At 48.1% G+C, this 18,843-nt stretch overlaps 1 protein-coding gene across 1 annotated transcript in view; it reads left to right on the top strand.

Moving 5' to 3' along the window:
* Positions 1-14,100: 14,100 nt before the first annotated feature.
* RGS19 (regulator of G protein signaling 19) overlaps positions 14,101-18,843 on the top strand; it is a 67,410-nt gene continuing 62,667 nt past the window's right edge. The window contains exon 1 of the mRNA XM_081868130.1: positions 14,101-14,336. The gene's annotated coding sequence lies outside the window, so the exon portion shown is untranslated. The remainder of the gene's footprint in view (positions 14,337-18,843) is intronic.

The following is an 18,843-nucleotide window of genomic DNA, read 5'->3' as shown; positions in this document are numbered from 1 at the left end:
AGTTCCTGAATCTCTTGCGCATATTGATAGTGTGCTCAGCTTAACAGATACTTGCCAGACTGTATTTACAGGGAGGTGTGTAAGCCCCTACAGTCCAAAGACAACTGGAAAGCTTTTCCCATTTCCTTCCTCCTTGCAGAGAAAGATTTGAGGTCAATTTGGGAGAGTCAAAATGGCTTCGGAATTGCTCTACTGTACTATTTCAGACACACGGTTTATATACTTACGTACAGTATGTGTTTGCCTGGTACATTTATGAACATTTATTTCATATCTTAGACCTTATAAATCTAATAACACTTTCTTGCACTGAGAAACTGCTATTCTGTTGTGTTTATTCTTTGCAGAAATTCCTTGTGTTGTGTTATCCTTTGGCAACTACAGGAGAGCAAAAAGACTAAACATTCAAACTAAGACATTAATTTGCCCTTTGTGGCTGTGACCAGCAATGCTATATGTATGCAACGGGGGAGGGGACAATATACTGTCAGCTTTGTTCATTTATTTATTTATCGTATTTATTAAATTTGTGTACTACCCTTGATCAGTAGATATTAGGGCAGGTTCACAGCATAAAAATACAAGATAAAAACAAACGATATACAGTGGTGCCTCGCAAGACGAAATTAATCCGTTCCGCGAGTCTCTTCGTCTTGCGGTTTTTTCGTCTTGCGAAGCACAGCTATTAGCAGCTTAGCGGCTATTAACGGCTTAGTGGCTTTAAGAAAAAGGAAACAAACTCGCAAGACGTTTCGTCTTGCGAAGCAAGCCCATAGGGAAATTCGTCTTGCGGAACGACTCAAAAAACGGAAAACTCTTTCGTCTTGCGCGTTTTTCGTCTTGTGAGGCATTCGTCTTGCGAGGTACCACTGTATGACTGAAGAGGCAAGCAGTATTTCTATGAAGTCGGTTGTCTCTTCAGCATAAGGAGGATACATCACAGAAACCTTCATCACAGATCTTCAGCAGTTTTTTTGTCACTTTCCTGGTCGCCTTGGCAACCAGCTTGAAAGCTGTTTCTCCCCAAGCCTCTGTTTAGCAACCACTCCTACAAAAGCATTTAAATAATGAACTTTGGCATTAAAGTTCACTTTTGAACATTTTCTGCCCCACCCTATGTATAGAAAGGGACGCGGGTGGCGCTGTGAGTTAAACCACAGAGCCTAGGACTTGCCGATCAGAAGGTTGGCAGTTCGAATCCCCGCGACAGGGTGAGCTCCCGTTGTTCGGTCCCAGCTCCTGCCAACCTAGCTGTTTGAAAGCACGTCAAAGTGCAAGTAGATAAATAGGTACCGCTCCGGCGGGAAGGTAAATGGTGTTTCCGTGCGCTGCTCTGGTTCGCCAGAAGCGGCTTAATCATGCTGGCCACATGACCCGGAAGCTGTACGCCGGCTCCCTCAGCCAATAAAGCGAGATGAGCGCCGCAACCCCAGAGTCGGTCACGACTGGACCTAATGGTCAGGGGTCCTTTTACCTATGTATAAAAGTCCCACCAAGTTCCACAGGACTTATGCCCAGATAAGTGAGTATAGGATTACAGGCTAAGAGCCTACCCAGTGAATCCTATTGAATTCAATGGGGCTAACCCCCCAGGTAAGTGGAGTCACGGGTGCATCCTAAGTGGTTACAAAAACGACTCCCTCTTTCCTATAGGAATTTTTTTTTTAATGCAAATAAAAGGGAGACTTTGTGCCCCTATCTTAAACATTTAGGATCACAGGAACTACCTTACGCTGAGTCAGACCATTGGTTCATCTAACTTAGTAGTCTGCACTGACTGGCAGCAACCCTCCAGGGTTTCAGATGGGAAATCTCTCCCAGTCCTACCTGGAGAGGCCAGGAATTGAACCCAATACCTTCTGCATGCAAAGGAGATGCTCTGGCATTGAGCTCTGGCAAGGGTATCTGCATTTGCCACTGGAATAATATTCACCAGCAATGCCCATGTAATATTCTGCTTCGTGATGTGCTGGTGTTATCTGGCGGGATGTCTCGCCGTCTTCGAACTATCATATTTTTCGCTCTATAGGATGCACTTTTCCCCCCTCCAAAAATGAAGGGGAAATGTGTGTGCGTCCTATGGAACGAATGCAGGCTCCTGGCTTCAGCGATAGCAACGCGAAGCGTCCGAAGCACAGAGGGAGAATTCCCCCCCGCGCTCCTTGGCTTCACATTGCTTTTGCCGAAGCCGCCTAAAGCCCCCGGAGCGCAGCAGGAGTTCCCGCCACACTCCGATCAATCTTGCTCTCCAGGCTTTGCTTCGCTGGAGAGGCAGTACCGCTGGAGGGGCTCCATTTCTCCTACCGCTTCTCTGAAGGGGCGCTGCGCAGAGAGGAGGGAATTTTTTTTCCCTCCTGTTCTCCCCCTCCTATGGCCCGGTGCGTCATATAGAGACGGTAGTTTGCCGGAACAGACCAAAGATTCACTCTTGTGGAGCATCATCTCTAACAGGGAGGCAGCCAGATGCCTCTGGGAAGCCGCACAATGCAGTTAACAATACCCCGTTCTTGGCCTCGGGCATCTGGCAATCACACAGACACTTCCCCTTAATGTTACCAGTCATTGCAAATAGACAATAATCCGGCAACCTACTTTACATAAATGTGTCTAATTCGTTTTTAGCATGAACTGCCCGGTTCCAGATGTAGGGTGGTATACACATAAATAAATAAATAAATAAATAAATAAATCTATCTATCTATCTATCTATCTATCTATCTATCTAATAAAGATGTATCTTTTTGCCTAGGCTTTCCCTGACCCACAAGAATAGACTCTCTCATTACTGAATTCCTGCATTTTTTAAACTCTGGGTTTTTTAATCTTTAAATATAAATAATAATATTTAAATATTAAATGTGATGGTTCTAGGGGTTGCTCGTGCATAAATTGGTGCCACGCTTGGCTGGGTTACCTGGGTGAACCCTTTCTGTCCGGACAGCCACCCATCCGTGGCTGCCTCAATCGCTGGCAGAATCCATCAGTGGGCGTTTCTTGAACTTCTTCCAGCAAAGAAGCTCTTTGACGCCTAGTCTCCGCCTACTCTCCCTGCGCGGAAGCCTTCTGCGCAGGGAGGGTGTGGGCAGCGGAGGACCCGTGCTCTCCCCGCTGGTCTCCGGTGAGGAGTCATGGAGCCACCTCGCCGATTCCCCCATCTGCCCCCCTTCTCCACTGGTGCTACGCTGATTTCCTTCCCCAGAAGATGGGCTGCTTCTCTCCCTCCCGGGACGCTCTCCGGCATCCCTCTGGAGCCCTCCCTCCTCCTCTGGCAGTTCCCTGACATTAAATATAAATAAATAATAATTATAATTAAATATAAATAAATAATAAACCCTTTAATCAATGGATTGATGACATGACAACAGCTGCAACATATGAATGGAATGCTTATAGCCACAGACTTTGTTTGGATAAATATGTTAACATTGGAACGAGTTTATACAGACTATAGTAAAGGTAAAGGGACCCCTGACCGTTAGGTTCAGTCATGGATGACTCTGGGGTTGCGGCGCTCATCTCGCTTTACTGGCTGAGGGAGTCGGTGTACAGCTTCCGGGTCATGCGGCCAGCATGACTAAGCCTCTTCTGGCAAACCAGAGCAGTGCATGGAAGCGCCGTTTACCTTCCCGCTGGAGTGGTACCTATTTATCTACTTGCACTTTGACATGCTTTCGAACTGTTAGGTGGGCAGGAGCAGGGACCGAGCAATGGGAGCTCACCCCGTCACGGGGATTCGAACCGCCGACCTTCTGATCGGCAAGTCCTAGGCTCTGTGGTTTAGACCACAGCGCCACCCGCGTCCTAGCACCGCCCGAATATAGTAGGTTATTTATAATCATATATGTATTGGGACACCTGCTTCTTAGGAGAAAAGCAATGACAAACCTAGACAGCATCTTAAAGCTATGGTTTCCCCAGTAATGAGGTATGGAAGTGAGAACTGGACCATAAAGAAGGCTGATGGCCGAAGAATTGATGCTTTTGAATTATGGTGCTGGAGGAGACTCTTGAGAGTGTTCTTGAAGCTACCAACATGAGTTTAACCTAACTGCGGGATGCAGTGGAAGACAGGAGTGCCTGGCGTGCTCTGGTCCATGGGGTCACGAAGAGTCGGACATGACTAAATGATTAAACAACAACATGTATTGGGACAATAATATTATTTAAATATCTATATGTTTAGAAGTGTAACTGACCATACTTAGTGTACTATGTTATATCTTTTTACTTATTATTTTTTACTTTTTTATTTGCACTTTCTCTTTTTTCTCTATAACTAAAATTCTCATAATAAAATATTAATTGAAAAGAAACACTGCTTTATTGTTTTTCTGTTGTAGTTCTGTATACCACCTAGAGGTTTTTTTAATAAGCACTTTTGAAAGGATCTTTAAAAACCTCCCACACACAGACACACACACAGCTCCCCATCCGAAATGAAATGAATGGGCCTAAGTTACTCATGTTCATAATTTCAATGGGTCTACTGTGAGTAAGGCTAGCATTGGTACAGCCCAATGGGTAGGAGAGCGATTAGACGTCATCGAGTCCAAAACTCCTCCCCCCCCCCAAAAAAACAACATGATTAGCTTGTCCTTAGACTGTACAATCTAAAACGACTGCCAGCTTTTATCTATGTGAAAGGGCTTCTTCTGGGTCAAAAGCTGTAGGATTTGTGACTGGGAGGATAGAACAGTTTAACTCATTCCTACAAACAGAAAGAAAGCTTTCTAGGATCAGCTTAGCCCTGCAGCTCCTTGCCACCCAGAGATGCCAACTTGAATCAAATATTCAGTATTTTGAATAAATATCACATACAGTCCCTTATTCCAAATAGGATTCCTGGCAAGAAAAGGGAAAAGTTTACAGCTATGATACAGTGGTACCTTGGTTCTCAAACGCCTTGGTACTCAAACAACTTGGAACCCAAACACTGCAAACCCGGAAGTAAGTGTTCCGGTTTGCGAACTTTTTTCAGAAGCCGAACGTGCTCTGTGTTGAGTGTTACACATCCGTTTTGAGTGTTACATTTTGAGTGCTTTTGCTATTTATATTACATTTTTGTTTTTGCGGCTCTTTTTTGTCTTGTTTTTGTGACTGTGTGGAACACAGTCCAGCTACTGATTGATTGATTGTGTGACTGCAGTACATTGTTTATTGCTTTCATTTTATGGATCAATGGTCTCGTTAGATAGTAAAATTCATGTTAAATTGCTGTTTTAGGGGTTGTTTTTGAACTTATTAAGCCATTTTGAATTACTTTCTATGGGAAAGCGCACCTTGGTTTCGGAACGCTTTGGTTTTGGAACGGACTTCCGCAACGGATTTTGAGAACCAAGGTACCATTGTATCGCAGCACATGTGCACCATTTGAATGGCAATGCCCATAATCTGGGGGGGGGGGGCCAAGATAAAAGGGCACTCGAGCATAGAGGTTTAAGGTGTAGAGGAAAAGCAAGTGAGAATAAGCCACATTCTTTCCAAACTGTTGTTGTTGTTGTTTAGTCGTATCCAACTCTTCGTGACCCCATGGACCAGAGCATGCCAGGCACTTCTATCTTCCACTGCCTCCCACAGTTTGGTCAAACTCATGCTGGTAGCTTTGACAACACTGTCCCACCATCTCGTCCTCTGTCGTCCCCTTCTCCTTGTGCCCTCCATCTTCCACAACATCAGGGTCTTTTCCAGGGAGTCTTCTCTTCTCATGTGGTGGCCAAAGTCTTGGAGCCTCAGCTTCACAATCTGTCCTTCCAGTGAGCACTCAGGGCTGATTTCCTTCAGAATGGAGAGGTTTGATCTTCTTGCAGTCCATGGGGCTCTCAAGAGTCTCCTCCAGCACCATAATTCAAAAGCATCAATTCTTCGGCGATCAGCCTTCTTTATGGTCCAGCTCTCACTTCCATACATCACTACTGGGAAACTTTCCAAACTAGGTATACTTTTATGGCCCCCCACTTCTCAAAGGCTCCCTCCCTCTCTCACACACACATGCACATGAGATGTAATTCAAGGTGGAGCGCTGTTCTTGTGAATAGCAAAATTCGCTCAGCGGTAGAACAGCTGGTCTCCATGCAAAATGTCTCGGGTTCAATCCGCAAAAACTCCAGACAAGGAAGGCTCGCAAGAGGCACCCAGAAATTCTTGGAGAGCCACTGAGATAGATGGGCCATGGGTCCAACTCAGGCTCCCCAAACTTGGCCCTCCAAATGTTTGGGGACTACAATTTCCATCATCCTTGACCACTGGTCCTGTTAGCTGGGGATGATGGGAGTTGTATTCCCAAATTATCTGGAGGGTCGAGTTTGGGGATGCCTGGTTTAGCTCATGGGTAGGCAAACTAAGGCCCGGGGGCCGGATCCGGCCCAATCGCCTTCTCAATCTGGCCCGCAGACGGTCCGGGAATCAGCATGTTTTTACATGAGTAGAATGTGTGCTTTTATTTAAAATGCATCTCTGGGTTATTTGTGGAGCATAGGAATTCATTCAATTATTTATTTTTTCAAAATATAGTCTGGCCCCCAACAAGGTCTGAGGGACGGTGGACCGGCACCCTGCTGAAAAAGTTTGCTGACCCCTGGTCTAACTCAATCTCTCTCACCACCCATGAAAACTAGGAAATGAACAGGAAGAGAGCCTTCCCACGTGACGTGGCACAAAAACCTCACACAAACACTATGGAAAAGAATGAAAGTTCACTACCCCTGATCTCTGTCCTCCTATCTGTCTCTCCCCCTCTCTTCTCCCCCAACCTGTCTTCATTATTCCTTGGCGATCCCTCTTAACCGAGTAAGATCATCTTCCATAAACACGGTCTTAACAGTGAGTCCTTATGTGACTATTGAGGCCAATTCTGGATCCACACGTCCTTCCACAGTGGGGACATAGGTTTCTGGACAGGAGTTGTTCACGGTGAGCGTTTGCCAATTGTGCCTTCCTCTCAGCATGTTTCTCCCTTGCGTCCTGAGTTTGAGTGTCTTCAAAGCCCATGACACCTTTGGTAAAGGCTGTTCTCCAACTGGAGCGCTCGCAGGCCAGTGTTTCCCAATTGTTGGTGTTTATACTACATTTTTAAAGATTCGCCTTGAGAGTCTTTAAACGTCTTTTGTTGACCACCTGCATTACGCTTTCCATTTTTAAGTTCGGAATAGAGTAGTTGCTTTGGAAGACGATAATCAGGCATCCCACAACGAGATGCTGTCTATAACAATAGAGTCTCACATAGAATATAACTGATGTGTAGAAAGGACTCCTATGAACTGAAAGCAGACTGTATACACTCTTGTAGCCCAAGTAAATCTTTAATAAAAACATTTTTTTAAAAAAAATAGAAGGCAGCTTCCTACGGTTTTCAGAGCACAGCTGCATCTCCAAACTGTTTTGCATTCATTTGCATTCTACGCTGTTATGATTAAACCCAATACGTCCCTTAATATTTGTTCTGCACCACTTTCTCCTGGAATCAAAGACTCGCCTTGTTTTGTATCATGCCGTTTTCTCTTCTTAAGATTTTCGATTTTCAAATCCAGTCGAAATGGTAGTGTTCTACTAAACTTGCCTCCGACCCACAGACATCATTTTTATTGTGCCTTCGGGAGAATTCGCCCTTGTGATAGGTATTAGGGTAGTTGTACACGATCATGCCTTCAATACTGTTAGAACCTGCTAAGGTTTCAGAATAAATACTACTCCGTTTCCAATTGGGGCATGTCCCGTGGCTGAAATCTTGTAACTTTTAGTGCCATAGATGTTCCATTGGGGGGTGGGGTGCTTTCATACCCTCCAATCAGGGCACACACAAAAATGGGATTTGCATCTTCCAGGGCTGGGCTCCTGTGCGAATCATGTGACCTGTGGAAGATCATGGCCCCAAAAGACAGGCTTGGGGGGAGCACCGTGCGAGATCACGGCTCCCTAAAAAGTTTGTAGTGCGAGATTGTGGTGCCCAAATTGGCCACCATGCTCTCGTGCAAAAAAAACGGGGTGTCCTGATTTTACCAGGGCACTTGGGAGGGGGTTAAATCGTAGCACAACTTTTGCTGCCCCCGCCTAAAGAAAAGTCAGGGCAAAAGTCGAGATGGGTCCTTAGAAAACTCTCCTCAAATACAGGAACAAAACCCAAACAATATTGCAGCCGATTCCTGTTTATCGCAGTCGCTCCTTCCAGATCTGACAGTGTGAGAAAAGATTAAAGGTCACTGCCATTGCCTACGACAATTGCTGGATAATAATAATAACAAATTCATACAGATAAACTGCATTAACCACATCTGCTGAAAATCTTCCAGTCCCCCCCCCCCGGGTTATTACATATGTGCAGTAGACAAAGTGGGGGGGGGGACTAGAGATGGGTGATAAATTTGATTCAGTTCCTATTTAAAGATGAATTTATCTAATTCACACTTTCCTGAGTACCAGAACACAGCCATTCAATGAAATTCACACTTACCTGACCTTTGCGGTACAGCTCTCCAACCAAACGATTTGATTGCCATTATTGGGGAAAAGCATGTGTAAAAAGGAATATACTAGTGAAAACAGCATGCAAAATAAATAAATAAAATAAATGATTCCATGTAAGGAAATTGCTTGAAAATGGTGTGCATGAGTCAAATCTGCGTACAAAATTTGCTTATTGGGAGAAAATGACACAAAAATGCTGGTGAATGTACATGAGAGTTGGGTTTAAAACAAAAAGAAAAACGTAAATTGCTGCAGATCTGTAGAAAACTGAATTTGAGATTGGGAAATAAATAGAAACTGAGAAGAACAAAATTGACAGTTCCTTCCATCCCTAAAAGAATCCCCAAACAACTGACAAATATTTCCCCCCATGATAGAGCTCAAACACAGGAAGGCCACAGACCAGTGATGGAGAATATGCTTTGTGTTCAGAAAGTCTTGTGCTTACTCCCTGGTAGAGATAGAAAAGATTCCATGACTGAAACCATTGACAGTCTCTGCCACTCAGTGTAGACCAGGCATGGCCAAACTCGGCCCTCCAGATGTTTTGGGACTGCAATTCCCATCATCCCTGACCACTGGTCCTGTTACCTAGGGATGATGGGAGCTGTAGTCCTAAAACAGCTGGAGGACCAGGTTTGGCCATGCCTGGTGTAGACCATGGTTAGCTACCAGACTACAACTCCCATCAGGCCTGACCATTGCCCATGCCGACTGGGAGGTGATGGGAGCCCAATATGAGAAGGGAACAGGTAAGCCACAACACGTTAAGGCAGGGGTGGGGAATGAGTGCCATTCCAGATGTTGTTCCCATCTGAAATTTGAACCACAATACCTCAAGGACCGCCTCTCCCCATATGAACTGCCCCACACCCTGAGATCATCTTCTGAGGCCCTTCTTCACGTGCCTCCTCCGCAAGAGGTCCGGAGGGTGGCAACATGAGAACAGGGCCTTTTCTGTGGTGGCTCCTTGTCTTTGGGGTACTCTCCCCAGGGAGGCTCACCTGGCGCAATTGTTACATATCTTTAGATGTCAGGCAAAAACATTCCTTTTCCTCCCCCCGCCCCACTGGCCTCTGGCTGATTAAACTACCTATAGAGGGTTTATTGTATCTGTTTGTTACCACCTCGCATATTTTTGTGTTCATAAACTGCCCTGTGGTCCTCGGATAAAGGGTGGCATAGAAAATAAATAAATAAATAAATAAATAAATAAATAAATAAATAAATAATAAACCATCCCAGATTCAGGTAGGTAGCTGAATTGGTCTGACGCAGTCAAAATAAATAAATAAAAATTAAAAAATTGCCCAGTAGCACCTTAGAGACCAACTAAGTTTGTTCTGGATCATCAGTGAATCTGAAGAAGTGTGCGTGCACACGAAAGCTTATACCCAGAACAAACTTAGTTGGTCTCTAAGGTGCTATGGACAATTTTTTTATTTATTTCAAAATCATCCCCGATCATTGGTCACTCTGGCTGGGCTGATGGAAGCTAGAAATTTAACCACATCTGTTCCCTGCTCCTGTGCTAACCGTTGCTAAACACAAACAGACAGCATATTAGAGAACATCAAACAAAAGTCTCTGCCACATTCCTTCACTCTGCTGTGTCACAAGTTGCAAACCACAGGTGTTAAGACTGCAGTGTCCTTTACACCTGGGCTGATGGTTTGTTTCCCCCCACCCCAGACAACCAAAGTTTGCTTGGGGTGGGATGAGCAAACTACGAGTCCAAGACTGGAAGACACGACAAGTTAAGGTTTGGGCCCAGACTACCTGGAAGATACAGGTGTTAAAATCTCCAGACGAGCACCTTCTCTGGGTCTCATCAATATCAGTCTCCTTCTCCTTCTTTGGAGTCTCCTTCTTTGGAGGTCTTTAAGCAGAGGCTTGACAACCATGTGTCAGGAGTGCTCTGATGGTGTTTCCTGCTTGGCAGGGGGTTGGACTCGATGGCCCTTGTGGTCTCTTCCAACTCTATGATTCTATGATATCAGATGCTTGGCTCCCTCTTTTAATCCTTCCTCCCAAGTTTACTGAGACAAGCCTTCGGAATTTAAGGTGCAGACGATGTTGAGCATAGGGCTCCTTTCAGGGCAAACTGGATTTTCACGTTGGCACTGGAAAAGGCAAGTGAGAGATTTTCACATTTCCAACCCTTGAAGGCAAGGAAAAGGGAAGGTTTTGGGGAAAACGAAAGCGTTTGCCGAGATCATGCAATTTCTACACCAGTTTTTTCTCTTGATGGATTCCAACTTTTACTTGAAAGGAGCGTTAAAAAAATTCATGGAGGAGAAGGTTCTCAAGGGCTACTGGTCATGATGGGCTATATGTTGTCTCCAGGATCAGAGCTCTATAGTACAGTATTCCTCTGGATATCAGTCGCTTGGGAACAAAGCTATTACACTCATATTCTGCTTGTGGGGAAGCGGGTGGCGCTGTGTGTTAAACCAGAGCCTAGGACTTGCCAATCAGATGGTTGGTGGTTCGAAACCCTGCGATGCGGTGAGCTCCCTTTGCTCGGTCCCCGCTCCTGCTAACCTAGCAGTTTGAAAGCACACCAGTGCAAGTAGATAAATAGGTACCACTCCGGCGGGAAGGTAAAGAGTGTTTCTATGCGCTGCTCTAGTTTGCCAGAAGCGGCTGTCTTGCTGACCCTTTGACCCGAAGCTGTACACCGGCTCCCTTGGCCAGTAAAGTGAGATGAGCGCCACAACCCCAGAGTCGGTCACGACTGGACCTAATGGTCAGGGGTCCCTTTACCTTTACCTGCTTGTGGGATTCCATTTGAGAAAGCTGGCTGGCCACGGTGAGACTAGATAGGCCTTTGTTCCAATCCAGCAAGATGCTTCCAGTGTTGTTATGTGAATGCATTTCGCCTCTTATTCATAATGAACTCCACTAATGCTATCCAAGTGGAAGGCAGCCATATGAACAAACTGTAGTGCTTTAAAGTTCCTAGCAATCTTTTTGCAAGCCACCCTCGTTTTCCAGGCCTTTTACTCAGGGGTTGGCAAAGCTTTTGTGGCTTGGGCCAGTTCACGGTCCTGCAGATGCTGCAGTGGGCCGGAGTGCGCACGCATGCATGCGCAAACGCTATTTCTGGTGCGGAGGAGGCGTGCGCAGCTTCCCATTGGTTGCAGGAGCTTCCTACAGCCAATAGGAAGCCGGCCAGCGTCGCGGAAGGCGGTCCCTGCTCTGGTCTGCGCCAGTTTAGTACGGCACACAGGAGCCGACCGAGTGGACAGCGGGGGTCCATGGGCCGGTTAAACGACCCCCATGGGCCGCTTTAGGCCCAAGGACCTTAGGTTGCCGACCCCTGCTTTTACTGCAGGATCATGCGACTTCTCTAGAGCAAGCAGCTCCAGGGATGTAAACGGTTTAAGTCTTCAAACCCCTTACAGTCCAGGTCTCTTTTAACAAGAACTGACTTAAAAACCAGGGTGTCACTAACACTGCTTGCGTCTTTTAATTTGGAACTGCTCAAAGCGTACATTTTGGAAACTGCAGCTGGCTCAGAACCGCGCAGCCTTTTTGTACCTTTATTTGAGATCCTGTTTTGATTTATGTGGGAAATCTTCAAATTGGCTGTGTATTTTTTTTAATGTGTTATTCGTTGTTTATGACTACTTTTGCTATGTTGCAGCTATGTATTTTTTTCATGTCCTAAGCCAGGGGCCAGCAACGTGGGGCCCACAGGCAGGATGCGGCCCATGAAGACTGTTTCACCAGCCCACGAGCCGCCCACAAACCGAGCGGCTTGCTCGGCGAGTCCCCCGCACGCTGTGCTAAACCGGCGCAGTGCAGTGACATGCCAAACGGTGCCAAAAACCGCGTTTGCACACATGCAGATACCGGAAATCGCTTACTATTATTATGACACAAAAGCAATGATTATGAATTCAGAGCAGCAGCGATTATAATCCTGTGTGTGTGTGTGTGTGTGTGTGTGTGTGTGTGTGTTAGCAATCACCTGTGCTATGAGGGGGCCTTGGGAAATGGTGCCACAATTTTTTTTAAAAAATGTCTTTATTTATTACATTTATATCACACCTTTCCATTTTTATTGCCGCAATAACCCTGAGAGATGGGTCTCAGGCTAAAGGTCATCCACTGAGCGTCATAACTGGGCGAGCATTCTAGGACTACAGTCCTAGTCTGGCACTGTAACCACTAAACCACACTGCCTCTCTTCTGTATAGCAGGGTCTATGGAGTCGGACCTATGGTCCAGCTGACAATGAAGCTGGTTAATAAATAAGTCTTGGCACATACAGCCAATTGCAAATGTTCAAAGCCCGAAACATACCTGGTCACCTTAATTCTGACACACCAGCCCTGTAAGGCAGGCCAGTATAATTAACCCCTTCCTGCAAGTGGTTGAGGCTGTGTGTGTTTGTGTTGAGGCTAAGCAGAATAGTGCCCTGCCTTAAGACTCCTTAGCAGCTTGTGGCTGCAATGAGATTTGAACTATGGTTGTGATGGACCTGGGAGATCAGAGTTCAAATCCTCGCTCTGCCATTGTGGTGGTGGCCCAAAGGGCCACAATAAATGTGATAATGTGGACCCCTGTAAATCCTTGAGTGTGCTTCTAATAGAGAAGTTATGGTAGCCTGTTATTTGATGATTTTGCATGTTGCTGCCCCCCCATTGGGGCAGAAATAGCCCTTGGGCCAGTCACTGTCTCTCAGCCTTGCCTACCTCACAGGGCTATTGTGGGATTAATGTGTTTAAAATCCTGCAAGTCACATTTGCTCCTTGGAGAAAAGGGTGAGCTATCACTGCAATAAAGGCGCTCTCCAGCATTTCCTCGAAGAAGCAGTAGCAGATGCCCAGTGACTCCCGCATCCACTCACCTGGGCGGCAGGTGAGAGGCCTGGGGAGCCACCTCTTCGAGTTCCCCCTTCGGACATGACCCACCGGGAGCGTCAGGATGACTACCACCCGCTTTTCGCGCTAACTATCCAAACGACGAAGGAAGGGCACTTTGCACGTGCTCAGAGGCACTCCTGCCACTCCACACCTGCCCATTCCTTTCGGCTTCGCTCTGCCCCGAATCCGAATCCCAGCCCAGATTAAACTCCAGCAAAAATAACGCTAACAATAATCAAAGCGGTTCAAAGAAAAGCGCGATCCGGCGAAGGAGCGCGCAAAACCGAGCGCAGCCTGAACTTTCTCACGTGCGGAGCCCCTTAAAAAAACCACACACACACACACCTCAAAACCCCCAACTACCCCCCAAAAATACTACTCCGCCGTCGGCGGATGCAATGCAGATGGCGAGCAGGTTCGATTTTCTTTCTCCCATTTGCAAGCCTCTCTCTCTGCCTGCTGCTTGAGCGGTTCCTTTGCACGGTGCAGCTGCAGGTTTTGCAACGCATGCATGCACCCGGGAAAAGGTGTGCATGTGCGCATGCATGCGTGTGCATGAGCTGGGGGTGGGCTGGCAACCCCTACTGCCCGGTCCCGGGAAGAGGGAGGTGGGGAGAGAGAGAGAGAGAGAGAGAGAGAGAGAGAGAGAGAGAGAGAGGAGCGGGAAGGGGGCTGGTTGGTTCGCTCTTGACGCGAGGAAGTGCAAAACAGCAGTTGCTTTAGGAAGTCAATCGCTGGGGCTGGGGGACGCGTGCGCAGTGGAGACCCTGCCAGCCAGTATTTTTTTTCTTCTTCTTCAAAGCTTGCTTTCCAATTCTCTCTTCCTCTCCTTCCCTCCCCCCTCCCTTTCCTCAAAGGGTGTCGATTCTGGAGCTTTAAAATAAGAGGCGAGGAAGAAGCGGCCCGGGGGGGGGGGGGGAGGAGGAAGGCAAGCAAAGCAGGAAGGCACGGATGTGCTCCAGCCGGCGGGGGGAGGCTGCAGGGGCCTCGGATGCACAGAACGTGAGTAACCCCCCCCCCTCTCCTTTTTTTTTTTTTTTTTTGCAAAAATGTATATTCTCTTATCTACGGAAAGACAGACCAGCATCCACTCGCTTGGTCCTCGGCGCGGGTGCAAAAGGGAAGCGATCGGGCCGGGGGTGGGGGGCAGAGGAGGGGGGTGTTTCCTGGGAGGAGGGGAGGGAAAGAGCGGGATCGGAGCAGACCTTGCAAAAGAGAGAGAGAGGAAAAGCCCCTCCGCCCCTCCCCGGTCCTCTTCCTGTCTTTGCATCGCGTTGCAAAAAAGAGAGAGAGAGAGAGGAAAAACGGCTTTCCTGAAACTGCCGCGCGGGGAAGCGAGCGAGCCTCTTTCTCTCTCCCTCCCGTCTTCATAAATGCATCAAGTGTGCCACTGGGGGGGGGGCAGGGAAGGAGAGATCCAGTTGCAATGGACTGGGAGGAGATGGGCAGCAGGGGTGGAGGTGGAGGGAAAGAAATAAGCCAACACACACACACACACACAGCCCAGCTGCTTCGTGCCTGCAAATTGCTGGACTTGGAGGGAGGCAGGCAAAGCTTGTGGGTTTGGGGTGTGGGGTAGCCGCGTCCCGTTTTGCCAACTGAGCGAGGGTCTCTCTCCACACCCCCTCCTCTGGAGCGGGGGGGGGGCATTGCATTTTTTTTAAAAAAAAAACACCCGTCCTATGGCCCTTTGCTTTTAAAATGAAAGCCATGTGCGGTGGTTTTGCATACGATTAGAGAGAGAGAGAGGGAGCCTTCCCTATGCGTGGCTTTTGCTCGGAAGGGGATCCGGAATGGGAGTTTGCATCGCTTACAACGCATTCGGTTGCCAGCTCTGGGGAGGTGGGGGTGGGGGGCTTCCCTTTTGGAAGGAGCAGCCAGGGCAGACAGGCAGGCATGCAAGCTAGGAAGGGACTGCAGCCCAGGCGGGCTGCTGGCGCGCGCCCTCCGGCTTCCTCCTCCGTGACCCGGGGATTTGCCGGGCGTGTCGCGTGGCGAGTGATGCCCGTCAGCCCTTGCACGACTTGCTCGGAGCAAATATAAATTAATGCACATGTATAAATGTGCATTAATTTAGAATGTGCGTTCAAGAGGGCTGCTTTCCAACGCAACCCTGATTTTTTAAAAATGCACACATATATATATATATGCATTTTAAAAAATCAGGGTTGCGTTGGAAAGCTCCAAGAGGGCGCTCCCAGCAGCCCGCCTGGGCTGCAGTCCCTTCCTAGCTTGCATGCCTGCCTGTCTGCATTGCAAGAGTGTTCCCCCACCCCGCCCGCTCTGCTGCATCCTCGCCCCCCCCCCGACGGTGGAGGGAAGGGAGTCGCAGGGGCTTTCCCATTCCAGAGTCTGCGGTGGGGGTTTCCCTTCCTCCTCCTCTTCCTCCCTGCAAATATCCTCTCTTTCCCTCTCTCCAATTCCCCTCCACCCCTTTTCAGCCCCACCCTGTAGAGCTGGTATCTTCTGCCGGAGCAAGGGAACCCCTTTCTTTTGCACCGGGAGAGACAGCCCGCAGCAGAGATCTCCCCCTTTTCTACAGCAAGGAAATAGGACATGGGGGGGGGGAGGGTATTCGGGTGTGGGATTTCCCTGTCTTTTAATTCCGGGGCTTCCCAGCGGAGAGGAAACCCGGCCTCGCCTAAGGAAGAGCTGCCTTTCGCCTGGCACCCCCACCGCATTACCTCCGAAAGCCCAGTTTAGTGGTGCCTCTTCTCCGGCATCTGCATGCAGAAATCCCCGCTGAATCCTTGGCGGAGGCATCCCAAGAGATGGGGCCAGGAGATCTTCCTTGGTGATGGGCAGCTGCCAGTCAGAATAGACGGGCCACTGGACAGGAGGAGCCAGAGAGATCTGCTTCAGTTACAAGGGACATGTTTTGGTTGTTTTTTAACGGCTGCCTGCTGAAAGTACCGTGGCGATATATGTAATTTTGGCCGTGCCCGGATTCGATCTCATGACAGCCCTGTGATGGAGGTCATCCCTAGCTCCCGCGTTGCAGATGTTGGAAAGGGGGGGGGGAGGAGAAGCAAAGGGTGCGAAAGAGCTCAAGGCTAGGGAGGGATCTGAAGCCTGGCTTGAATTTTTATATTCATTTTATTGCTTTTTTATCTGACATGGACCCCTCTTTCCTCATTCAATACTGTGAGGTAGTTAAGGATGAGAAGCAGTGGTTGACCCAAGGTTACCCATAGAGCTTTGTGACTGCGTCAGGATTTGAACCCAGGTCCTGGTTCGGTTATGCTGTCCTCCTGGCAGAACCCTGAGTTTCCTGCAGAATGTTCAATCTTTGTCAATACCGCCTCCTCTCTGACTTTGAGAGGCAGTGTGGGGTAGTGGTTAGAGTGTCGGACTAGGTCCTGGGAGGCCAGGGTTCGAATCCCCACTTGGTCACGAAACTCACTGAGTGACCTTGGGAGCCGGTCACTCCTCGTTAGAAACTCAGATATATAAGCTTAGGCGCCAAATGGCTCCTTAAACCAGGGTTATAGTCACCCTAGCAGAACGCCTTGTTGCCATTTTGGGGCCGGGCAGCTCAAAAGTCGTATGTTTCAACGTGAGTTTTGGGTTCCTGGAATTCATTCTGATAGTGAAGATAAAATATAACGGGTGGAATTCTACAGGGTGTGTTGTTAGTGTGTGGAAGCAGTCACAGTCTGAGGACGCCTGGGCATGTAGCTCCAGATGGTGGAGATGTTAGACACCATTAAGGGGTGATATGATAGCCATGTTCAAATATATAAAAGGATGTCACATAGAGGAGGGAGAAAGGTTGTTTTCTGCTGCTCCAGAGAAGCGGACACGGAGCAATGGTTCCAAACTACAAGAAAGAAGATTCCACCTAAACATTAGGAAGAACTTCCTGACAGTAAGAGCTGTTCGACAGTGGAATTTGCTGCCAAGGAGTGTGGTGGAGTCTCCTTCTTTGGAGGTCTTTAAGCAGAGGCTTGACAACCATATGTCAGGAGTGCTCTGATGGTGTTTCCTGCTTGGCAGGGGGTTGGACTCGATGGCCCTTGTGGTCTCTTCCAACTCTAGGATTCTATGATTCTATGATTCCTAGCACCCGGGCATCTTCACTTAGTCACAGGTGGCCGATAAGGTAAAGGTAAAGGGACCCCTGACGATTAGGTCCAGTCGTGACCGACTCTGGGGTTGCGGCGCTCATCTCACTTTATTGGCCGAGGGAGCCAGTGCACAGCTTCCAGGTCATGTGGCCAGCATGACTAAGCTACTTCTGGCGAGCCAGAGCAGCACATGGAAATGCCGTTCTTACCTTCCTGCCGGAGTGGTACCTATTTATCTACTTGCACTTTGACGTGCTTTCAAACTGCTAGGTTGGCAGGAGCAGGGACCAAGCAACGGGAGCTCACCCCGTCGCAGGGATTCAAACCGCTGACCTTCTGATTGGCAAGTCCTAGGCTCTGTGGTTTAACCCACAGCGCCACCCGCGTCCCGAGTGCAAAATGCGCCTGGCAAATTTTGAAATGCTGAAGTCGCTGCCTCTCAGCCTAACCTACCTCGCAGGCCTGTTGTAGGGATTAAATGAGTAGGGATAGAAGCATGTTTGCCACCATGAACTCCTTGGCAGGAAAACGTGAGATGCAAATGCAATTAACAAAAAACATCTCCAGTTAAAGACGAGGAAATGTCTTTTTCTGCCAGTCAGAGAGGTCAGGCAGACCAGTGGTCTCTGCCTAAGGCGTCCTTCTGTTTTTCTGTAACTTTTTTTTGTTGAATTCAGGAGGAATTGGTGGAAATGGGTGCAGCGTGAACCTCCAAGCGCCTGTGTGAATTGCGATTTGCCTCGTCCAGCGCACTTTGGGGATATCTTAAGCCCAGTGGCTGTACCTTTCGATCTGGATGGGGGGACCGTTAAGATTGCAAAAACAACGGCGGTGGCTCCCTCCGTTTGTTTTGCTTTCCTGGCACGGGCGACACGCAGCTGTGGTTTTGCAAAACGAAGAAACGTCAAAATGGGAAAGATTCGAGAGTCAATTAAAAGATCATTTATAAAACCACAAATTTAGAAAAAGGACTCCCACACTCGCTGCTTGGAGCCTAAGCTGCTCTCAGCTAGTGCCAATGAAGTAGAAGGGGCAGCACAATTTGCCAGCCAGGTGGGGGCGGGCAGGTGGTGTCTGCCCCCCAGCAGGGGACCTGAGTGACATGCAGGTGTCTCTGTGCATGCCCAGCACCCAAATGTGGAAGGGAACCCCAGAGGGCATGGCAAGACCCCTTGAGAAACAAATACCCATCTAGCCCACCCTCTCAGATTGGCTCCTGCGGGACTCTCATTCTCCAGACCAGCTTCCTCAACGTGGCAGCACCCAAATATTTTGTACTACAGCTCCCAGTAGCATTAGCCAGTTGCACTCCAAAACACCTGGGAGTGGCACACACTAGGTTGGCGAAGGCAACTGCAAACCCTTTTTGCATTTGTATGAATTAAGGCTTTTAGTGTGGCAGAACTTTGGAACTCCCTGCCTGTTGATATCAAGGCAGGTAC

Source organism: Podarcis erhardii, assembly GCF_964252035.2.
Source record: "Podarcis erhardii genome assembly, chromosome: 6".
NCBI classification, from domain to species: domain Eukaryota; kingdom Metazoa; phylum Chordata; class Lepidosauria; order Squamata; family Lacertidae; genus Podarcis; species Podarcis erhardii.
The sequence above is the reverse complement of the archived record's forward strand: the minus strand, read 5'-3'. Positions and strand labels throughout refer to the sequence as shown.